The 10837-nt window shown below is 29.3% G+C and overlaps 1 pseudogene; it reads left to right on the top strand.

The window, feature by feature from the left end:
* The first annotated feature begins 2031 nt into the window (after positions 1–2031).
* LOC111279112 (1-Cys peroxiredoxin-like) lies at positions 2032–5153 on the top strand (annotated as a pseudogene).
* Positions 5154–10837: the final 5684 nt, after the last annotated feature.

The following is a 10837-nucleotide window of genomic DNA, read 5'->3' as shown; positions in this document are numbered from 1 at the left end:
ACCTTTTATATCCAGCCATGAATCCCTTTTTTTGTGCTTCAAACATGATGAATATCTTTTCAAACCTAGAAATAACGGATCTAAGAACACCAGTGTTTGCATGAAAATATTGACTTTTCATTTTCATCAATGTAGAGCTACCATAATTGATATCTCGGATCATATGACAATAATCAAACAACTTCACATATTGTAAATTGTTATCCCCTTACATCATTTCTCTAGTTTTTTTTTTTAGCTCTATATACTTGAGGGATACTAACTTCAACCTTTAATTTTTGTAAACTTTTCTCAATATCTCTATAGTTTTTCGATTCGAGTTATCTTTCAAATCATCAAAAAACTTTTCAGTCAAATAAGATGCAGTAACTTGAGCAATGATGCTCTGGTTGAAAAGTCTTTATTTGAAAAGCGTGATCCTCTCTTAACCTAGATGCATATATTCTTCATTTATAGTTTTTAGCACAAATAGCACTAATTTTATCTCTATCTTTCTTTTCAAATGTATAGTCATAACCTTTATTAACATAGTATTCCTTCAATGCCCTTTTATAAGCGGTGCCATTAATAAACTTCAATCCAACTTTTAACTACATATTTTTTATGTCAACATCTTTATTGAACATTGGGTAATGTCTATCTCTTCATCAGATCTATGAACACAATATAAATTACCATCATCCATCACTTCATCCTCTTCTAAAATAATGTTTTTAGTTTAGAAGTTTGGATTAAGTTGTCTAGTATGATGCATTTCTCTTTTTTTAGGACCATCAACTTTATTATCCTCAAAGATATTATTAGATTCTACAAAGCCTTCATCAAAGCCAAAACAACTGGGATCACTACTAGAATAACCATCATTTTTGCATGATGGTGACTATCATCCTAATCACTATCTTTACCATATTTCTTGTCATCATTTTTAGCATCTTCACCAACATTTCGAGCATCATTTTCAGCCTTACTTGCATCATTATTTTCTACCAAATTAGTAGTGCCATCATCAACCTCATTTGCATCATAGTTTTTTTACCAAATTAAAAGTACCATAATCAACCTCATTAGCACCATTATTTTTTGTCAAATTAGTTCTATCATTTTTAGCCAGCTACAAATTCTTGAGTAGATCTCTCTGTTTCTACCTCATTTTCATTCCCAGATGGTGTACATGGATAAATAATAGAAAGATAAGGCTCACCTACCACAACATATATTGGAATAGTTTTTTTCTTTTGATGACACAGAATCATATATGGAAATCTGAACCAATACATTTCAAGCCTTCATCAAATGATAGCCAATACAATAAAATATGTCACTAGTTATCTTGTCTTCTAATTTAATAACCGAGTCTTGCAACTGAAAAAATGACAACTTAGATAATCATCCAACCATGCTACATCAGCTTCTACCTAAACTTTGTTAGGAATATGTATAAACGACCCACCATGATAAAACTCAATAGTTTTACTAGCATTCCACATTTGTAGCAAAATGAAAATTTTATTTTTTAATGAAATTTTGATTTTCTCATCATGTTAATAACATTTCAAAATTTAAAAAACCTTCAATTGATTATAATATGGAGTTAAGTATAAAAAATCTCTAAATGCTTTTAATAAAACTTGCTAACCCTAACAATTACCCTATAACCAATTGCATCAAAATTAAAAATAGAATTGTATGTACCTTATTTGATTGTGTAAATCCAATGAAATATCTCCAAATTGTGTCCAAATTTCAAGCACTACCTTTCTATCAATTTAATGTAAATCCAACCAAAATTTGATTTCAATCACTAACCTAAACACCTTCACATCATAATAATCAAATAATTTTAAAGATTGATTGTTGAAAGAAGAGTTTTAAAAGATGAAGATCAGATTAAGGGAAGTTTTGTTCAATGTTTTATTAACTATTCAACTGCTTCTGTGATATTCGTGGCTTGTGTTATACAAATATCAATTTGGTCATTTTACTTATAACGGCATTTAATAGGTGTTAATAGAATAGTAGCATAGGACAATTATGTGTCACGTTTTAAACCTCAAGGGTACTTTTATATTGCTTTTAACTACATGGTAAATTTGCATTTGTCAAATTTATTAAGAAAGAATATTTTAATGTTAAGAAATAAATTGAGATAATACTTATGTCTTACACTAACATCAAAAAAGTAAAAAATTTATAACTTCAAAAAAAATATTGTTTGCTTGTCAAGTTACAATATAATGAATTAATTTTAATATTTTTTAATAGTAATGAAATTAAAATAATCATCATGACATTAAACTGAATGTCCTTGTGTATAATATTTGATTTTTATTTTTGGTAACATTTTTTAGAACTTTGATAACATTTGATAAAATTTTGATAATCTTTAATACAATTTTCATAACCTTTAATTCTATTTTGGTAACTTATTATATGACTTAGGTACTCATTAAGACAATTTTGGTAATTTTTAATAAAATTTTAGTAAGTTTGATATAATTTTGGTACTTTATAATATAATTTTGATAGCCCTTAATACAATTTTGGTAATCTTGAATATAATTTTAGTAAGTTTTGATATAATTGATAACCTTTTATATTATTTTGATTTTGATAACCTTTTATATAATGGGATGATCTTTGTTAGAAATTTGTAACAATTAATAAAATTTGGTAACGTTTGATACTATTTTGGCAACTTTCGATACAATTTGATAATCATTTATATAATTTTGATTTTGATAAATTTTGATATATTGTAATAACCTTTATTAGAAGTTTTTTAACAATTCGTAAAATTTTAATAACCTCTAATATAATTTTGATAACCTTTACTTCTATTTTAATAACTTCGATATAATTTGGGTAACTATTTATATAATTTTGGTAACATTTAATAAAATTTTATAAGTTTGATTTAATTTTGATAACCTTTAATACAATTTTAGTAATCTTAGATACAATTTTGATGAGTTTTGATGTAATTTTGATACAATTTTGATTATGGTAACTTTTTATATATTTTGGTAATTTTTGTTAGAAATTTGATCGACTTTGATAAAATTTTGTAACCATCAATAAAATATTGGTAACATTAGGTATTAGTTTGTTAATATTATATAGTTTTGGTAGCAATTAATATATTTTGGTAACATTTGATAAAACGTTGACAATTTATTGATGTAATTTTGGTAACCTTTCATACAATTTTGATAGCTTATTATATACTTTTGGTAATCTTTAATAGCATTTTAGTAACAATTCGTAAAATTTTAGTAACCTTTAATACAATTTTGATGACCTCTATTTCTATTTTGATAATTATGATATAATTTTAGTAACTATTTATATAATTTTAGTAATATTGGACAAAAGTTTAGTAAGTTTGATATAATTTTGGTAACTTTTAATGGAATTTTGGTAATCTTAGATACAATTCTGGTAATCTTTTATACATTTTGATTATTTTTGTGAAAATTTTGATAAAATTTTGTAACCATCAATAAAATGTTGGTAACATTTAGGTATTATTTTGGTAATATGATATAGTTTCAGTAACTATAAAATACAATTTTAGTAACTTTCAATAAAACAATGATAACCAACTAATATAATTTTGGTAACCTTTTATACAATTTTGGCAACTTATGGTATATTTTTGGTAATCATTGATACAATGTTGGTAATCTTTGATAGCATTTTGCAATATTGGGTATAGTTTTGAGAAATCTTAATACAATTGTGATAAACTTTGATATAGTTTTTATTTTGATAATGTTTGATATATTTTGGTAACCTTATATATATGGTAACCAAAGACACGTAGGAGAACCTTTGCAGTAACCTTGACCTTATATAAACATTCATCTTTCCTCTCATTTTTCACACCAAGAAACTAAAAAATCTAAGACTTGCAATCTTTCTTTTTACTATTAATCTGAAAAAGGAAAAAAACCTAGCATCACCTTTGGAGACACTGTGCCTAACCTTAAAGTTGAAACCACCCACGAAAAATTCAAGCTTCATGACTATTTTAAGAATGGTTGGATAATCATTTTCTCTCATCTTGGTATATGTTTTTTTTTGTTCTTTAATTCTCTTTGTAATTATCTTGGAATATAAGATGCTAGTTTTAATTTATTTTAAGTTAGGCTGGGTTATGTTTTTGCATTTAGTTGATTTCACACTAGTTTGCACTACGAAACTTGGCAAGATGGCAGCTTTCTAACCAGAGTTTGAAAAATGAAGGGCAAAGCTTTTGGCTTTCTCTTGTGATAATGTGCAATCACACAATGAGTGGATCAAGGATGTTGAAGCCTACATTGTACCATTTTTACTGTAAATTTTTAATATAACTATTTTTTTGAGTTAACATAAGAGGGGAGTATGGCTTTTATGTCCATTTTGACCAGTTTCTTTGTTACTTTGTTTATGTCTTACTTGGTTGTATGGTAGCCTAAGTGCAAGGTGACATACCCAATCATTGTTGATCCTAAAAGAGAGATCATCAAGCAACTTAACATGGTGGACCCAGATGCTAAAGACTTTTCAAAAAACAAGCTCCCAAATTAAGCTTTTCATATCATGGGCTCTGATAACAAGGTGATGTGTTGTTTTATACGTAGCTTTAGCATTAATGTAAATAAAAATAAAGTCATCGAGAAAAAAAAAAGAACCCATATGAACCATTGATTTGTGCTAACAAAAAACTTGGATGATGAAGATCAAGCTGAGTTTAGTATATCCAGTAACCACTGGTCGCAACATGGATGAAGTGTTGAGGGCCCTAGATGCCTTGTAGAAGGTGTCAAAGTACAAGGTTACCACACCAATGAATTGGAAACCAGATGATTTTATGGTGATTTTTCATACTATAACCAACAAGAAAGCTAAAGAAATGTTCTTTCAAGGTTTTGAGACTAAAAAGCTTCCATCAGGGTTAGAATACCTACGCTTCACTCATGTCTGATGATTAGAAGACTTATAATATTTTCTATTATCCAATAAAAAATATGTAGAAGGCAAACATATAGTACATGTTTAGGACTATGTGGTTTCGAACATATTATACTTGTCTTGCAAGTTTTACTATGTAAAAACTATTTACAGTTAAATAAAGTTAAATTTTATTTGTGTTTGCTTGGAGTCAAACCTTAATCTGTTGCTTGGAAGGCAATTATCCTAACCATTAGACTACAAACACAACTTTGTTTTTAAATAGATTTTTTTTTTAGTTGAAAATAAGGAACTCTCAGATACGGCTTAAACATTATAGATGATAAGTAGTATCCCTTTGTCTATTTTTCATTCAATTTTGTTTAACAATAGAAAATGAAATAATGTACTTCACATATAGGGATGGCAGCGGGGCGGGGCGGGTCGGATTTTTGCTTTCCCCGCCTCCGACCCGAAGCCTTAGTGCTTCTACCCGATACCCGACCCGTCCCCGTTCGGAGGTTTTAGTGAAAAATCTGACTCCGACCCGTTACAAATATTATTTATCCGAATAAAACCCGACCCGACCCGTTACAAATATTATTTACACTGCAGGGATTTTTCAAATTTTTTTTGTTCTTAAAGAAAAAGAAACCCGAAAAGATTCCTGGAAAACCTACAATCGTAGCTAAGGTTTTTCGATTCTGCAGGGCATTACTTTGTTCTTGAAAAGTTACAAAACCAATTTTTAAAACATAGCCTTTTTCAACTCCCTCAAAGACGTAAAAAGTTTATCCAAAACCCCTCCCATGGTTTGCAAGCACATGGTTTGCAACAGAACATGGTTTCGAACAGCACATGGTTTGCAATAGAACATGGTTTCGAAAACAGCACATGGTTTGTAACAAAACATGGTTTGCAAGTTGCAACAGAACATGAACCAGAACAGCCGGTTAGCAGAGTTTCAGCTTTGTCTGAAATCGAAATTGAAACTATCCAAGTCTCTATAAAAACTCAACATGCTTGACATAACATTAACAGTAGAGGGTAAGGAGATGATTTTGGCTTACCTCAAAACTGTTGTCTGCTGGTATCCTGGCATTGTGGAGATTACAAATGGTTGCAACTCGTCTGTCTTTCTGTCCTGTTAACTTTACTCTTTCTAGCTTGATGGCTTTTTTTGTTGAAATAGAGGAAAGATTCGAAGGAAGAAAGCTAAATAGATGGAAGTTAAATGGATGAAAACAGGTGGGATGGCTGGAATTGGATAGGTGGATGAAAAATTTTGAACAAATCGAAAGAGATGAGAAGGATAAGATGGACGAAAAACAAAAACATTGAAAGCAATCGAAACTTAGAAACCCTAAAAAAAAATTACATATATATATTAAGGGTATTTTAGTAAATATCTCGGGTCGGGTCGGTTCGGGTTTCATATAAACCCGACCCCGACCCGAAATCGACATTTCAAAAATTAAACCCGACCCCGACCCGATTCGAAACCCGTTTTTTAAGAAAAAAACCCGACCCTAAATTATCGGGTCGGGTCGGAACCCGACAGATTCGGGTAAATTTGCCGACCCTATTCACATAAAAGGATTGACTTGTTAGGCTTTAATTATCTGCTAAAAGACTAAAAATAAACTTCGATGGATCCAAGCACAGATTTAAATTAACACTTATTGGTCTTTGGATAGACATCTGAAATACTTGAGTCTAGAATATAGATAATTTAAGTAATTTAAATGCATTAATTGATTAGTTTGAAAAATCATACTATATTTTACAAAAGGGTAAAATGTTTTTGAGGTTTAAAACATGACACATAACCATCTTATGCCACTATTTCATTATCACCTATTGAACGCAGTTAGAAAAATAGTCATAGTAAGTATCTTTTTCTTATTCCTTCCACAAGTAACGTCTTTTATGTTCATTTCTTCTTTTTTTTTTCTCTTCCCATTATATTACTTGGAAAAATTAAGTGAATCTGTCCATATATATTCTCTCAAATCTGTAGAAAACGAAGAAATGAATAGTGCCAAATTATGCTATTGTGGTGTAGAATCACTAATAAGAGCTTTTGGAATAAATGATAACTATTGAAAAAAATTTTATGGTTATGGAAAATTTGAGGTAAGATTTTGTTAATTGTTGATATAGCTTTTAGGTAGGAAAAATGTAAATTTTTTTGGTTTTGGCATTTATAAGGATTACAAAAATGTGAATTTTTTTAATGGGTGGATGAGATACTATGTGAAATTGTAAGAAAGAGATACTAAAATTAAAAGAAATAATGACAAATATGATAGATGAATTTCAAGATCAAATGCAAATAAACAAGAATTAGTTGATGCATTAAAAATATACTTAGCAAGAGAGTTGCATTTGCAACAACAACTATTCAAAGAAAAAAAAAGAAGTTGAAATTGAATGAAGAACTTGTTAAAGCTTGAAATAAAGAGCATTAAATTTAGAATGAACTAGCTGAATTTCATGCAAGAAAGTTGCAATTGGAGCATCAGCTAGTTCAAATTTGATATATGAAAAAAGGTACTTGCTTTAGTTTATAGCAGTGTTATGGTGTTGTTGATTTTGATTTTGTGCGATCATTTAGATAGAATAAGCTTAAGACCTAGTTTTCTTGAGTTGATGAATTGATGTTAGTTATTTATTTTGAGTTTGTTGTGGGTAGGATGTAGGGTATGATTTAGTTTTATGCAAGGTTGTAATGGTTATTAGGATGTAATATGTAGCAGTACCTAGTGTTTGATGAAATGTCTATGTGAACTTGTTATTTAACTATTAAATGAATGTTTGCCTTTTGTGAAATGAGCTGTGTAATGACATTTCTTATTAAATTTTTTGTCTTGCAAATTGGCATTTTACTATTTTCAACCAAGTTGGACAGTTTTTAAAGGTACTAAAGAATAGAATTATAGGAACTACCACATCCATTTATAGAAGTATAATCCAAAATATAGCCTTAAAAGTTAGCATTCCTATTAAACAAAAAAGGCCATTAGCTTATAAAGCCATCATAAAATGCATAAATAGTGTTTGGCTAAATAGCAAAATAAAAGGCCAATCTATCAAATAAAAGGCCTATACATCACATTAGTTTATATGACAAATAAGTTAAATCACATATATTTACTACGTTAGCCCAGAATAACATATATGAACCTTTTCCAGATTTCACCCAAACATCTTGGCTATTAGTTACTCGACAGTGTGTTGCTCGATTGTTGGTTGTTTGGTTACTAACATTGTGATTGTTAGATGCTTGAAAATTAGTAACTTGACCATAGCATAGATTGAGGTACTACTCTTACCTTTTCCTCTGATTAAAACAACTTTGGCCCTAGCATCACTTTTTCCACTACCAACATTCTGACCATCTCTTTTTCAAACATTTTTAGCAGATTCACAATGAATGTCAGATGCTTTATCTCTATTACCAATACCAAATATACTTTCTTTTCCAGTAAGACATTTTCTTAAACTTATGCCAAAATCTCAAACTGAACCAGTAGCTCTTCTTCTTGAACTTTTGCTAAGACCCCTTCCTTTAGTAGTACTTAAATGTAACTTAATTTCAGTAACAAAAATAGTGACAGGTCTTTATCTAAATCTACCTTTAGTTGTGCTAGTATTTGTCCTTAAAGAAGATGCACCATTTGTCTTTTAAAAAACCTATTAAATACATTTCATTCATGTTAAATTTAATATGAAAATCAATTTAATTTAAAAAAGCTAATTACTTGAGGATTGGTAGATTGAAGAGAAATTTTGTTTAATCCTTTCAACATCATCCTTCTTTACTATGGAGTCTTTCCCATCACTAATGCCTTATAACATTTAATATTATGTCTAACTTAACCACATTTGCCATATATAATTGGCTTTTTTTCATGATATTTTGTAATGATTTTGTAATTCATTAGATGCTTTCCCTCTTAACTTTCTTGGTCTACTTAGTAGTCTATATATGATTGGAGGGGCAAGAGTAGGGTTACTATTTTTAATCCATTGATGTTGTGGTGGAATAGGATTAATAATGGCATCATATGTAGCCATGCATGTCTTTTTAGAATAGTTAGAATTGACATAGGATTTCAGTCTCTATATATTATTCTAGTATCTCTCTATTATTGTCACTAATAGAAACAACATGTTTGAATGTTTACAAAAGATTCTAGTCAAATCCCAAATCTTATAAGTACAACTCTGTTTAGCTTAGTTTGTAACATAAGAGGTTGTGCCACATTCAACTTCATATATAGACTTACTAGTTAGAACAACAAAGTAATTAAAAAAGTGTTTTTTAATCTTCTTAAGCTTATCTTGAATATCTAGACATATAGGGCCATCGTATGACTCCTCACCAACTCGCTTAGAATGAAACCTTTTCATCAATCTTTTTCTATTCCATTTTAACATGCTAAGGGTATAAATATCCCTACCTTTCAATATAAAAGTATTGAAAGTTCACTAAGATTATTAACCACTAAATTAGCCTTTGTTCTAAAGCTAAAATGAAAAGTTTTTAAATTTAATCTACTTACCCATGCATGTGCTGCCTCTATTCTATCAAGCTCTTTTAGCATCAATATAGCTTTCTCTTATTCTTTCATTGACCCCATGCTTTTTACCTTCCAAAAAGCTTTTTATACTCTTCTCCCTTAAAGTGAATTTTGAAATTTGTATACAAATGCCTCAAACAGAACCTATGCACAACTTGAGGGTACACTTTTTCAAATGTTTGGTCTAAATCTTAAAAAAAAAATAGATATAACATGCCTAAAATATAGCAACTAAATATAATTATAATTAATACCTTTTATTGGTCAGATATAAACTCTAATCCTAGTTCAGTGAAACTCCCAAGTTCTTGATGTAGCAAATTTAGGAACCAATACCAAGTTTCTTTATTTTCTTATTCAACAACTGCATAACAAAAGGGAAAAATGTTGTTATTCCCATATCTATTAACAACACTCAATAACTGCCCTCTAAAATGACCTTTTAAGTGACAACCATCCAATTCTATTAACCTTCTATATCCAACCATGAACCTCTTTTCCTTTGCTTCAAACATGATAAATATAATTTCAAACCTAGGAATAAAGGATCTAAGAACACCAATGTTTGCATGAAAATACTAACTTTTCATTTTCATCAATGTAAAGCTACTAGAATTGATCTCTCAAATCATGTGACAGTAATTACACAACTTCACATATTGTAACTTGTTATCCTCTTACATTATTTCTCTAACTTTTCTTTTAGCTATATATACTTAAGGATATTGACTTTAGCCTTTAATTCTTTGGAATATTTTTTCACTATCTTTGTAGTTTCTCAATTCAAGTTATCTTTCAAATCATTAAAAAACTTCTAAGCCAAATAGGGTGCAGTAACTTGGTGAATTTTGAGCTCTCTTGAGTAACAATGCTTTGGTTGAAAAGTCTTTATTTGAAATGTGTTATCCTCATTTAACCTAGATGTATATATTCTCCATCTATAGTTTTAACACAAACAAAACTAATTTTATCTCTAGTATTCCTTTTAAATTTATAGTCATAACCTTTACTAATACAATACTCATTCAATGCCCTTTTATAAACAGTGCCATTAATAAACTTCAATCCAACCTTTAATTGCAGATTCTTCATATAAACCTTTTCATAGAATATTGGGCAATGTCTACCTTTTTATTAGATTTATGAACACTATGTAGATCATCATCATCCATCATTTTATCCTCTTCTAAAAGAACATTTTCATTTCAAAAGTTTGGACTAGGTTGTCTAGTATGAGTCCTTTCTCTTTTTTTGGGACCATTAACTTCATTATCCTCAAAAATATTATTAGGCTCTACAAATCCTTAATCAAAGCATCT

The sequence above is a fragment of the Durio zibethinus genome, chromosome 27 (assembly GCF_047325235.1).
Source record: "Durio zibethinus cultivar Kanyao isolate XHJ-2024 chromosome 27, ASM4732523v1, whole genome shotgun sequence".
Taxonomy (NCBI): domain Eukaryota; kingdom Viridiplantae; phylum Streptophyta; class Magnoliopsida; order Malvales; family Malvaceae; genus Durio; species Durio zibethinus.
Note: the sequence above shows the minus strand (reverse complement) of the source record. Positions and strands in the feature narration are given on the sequence as shown.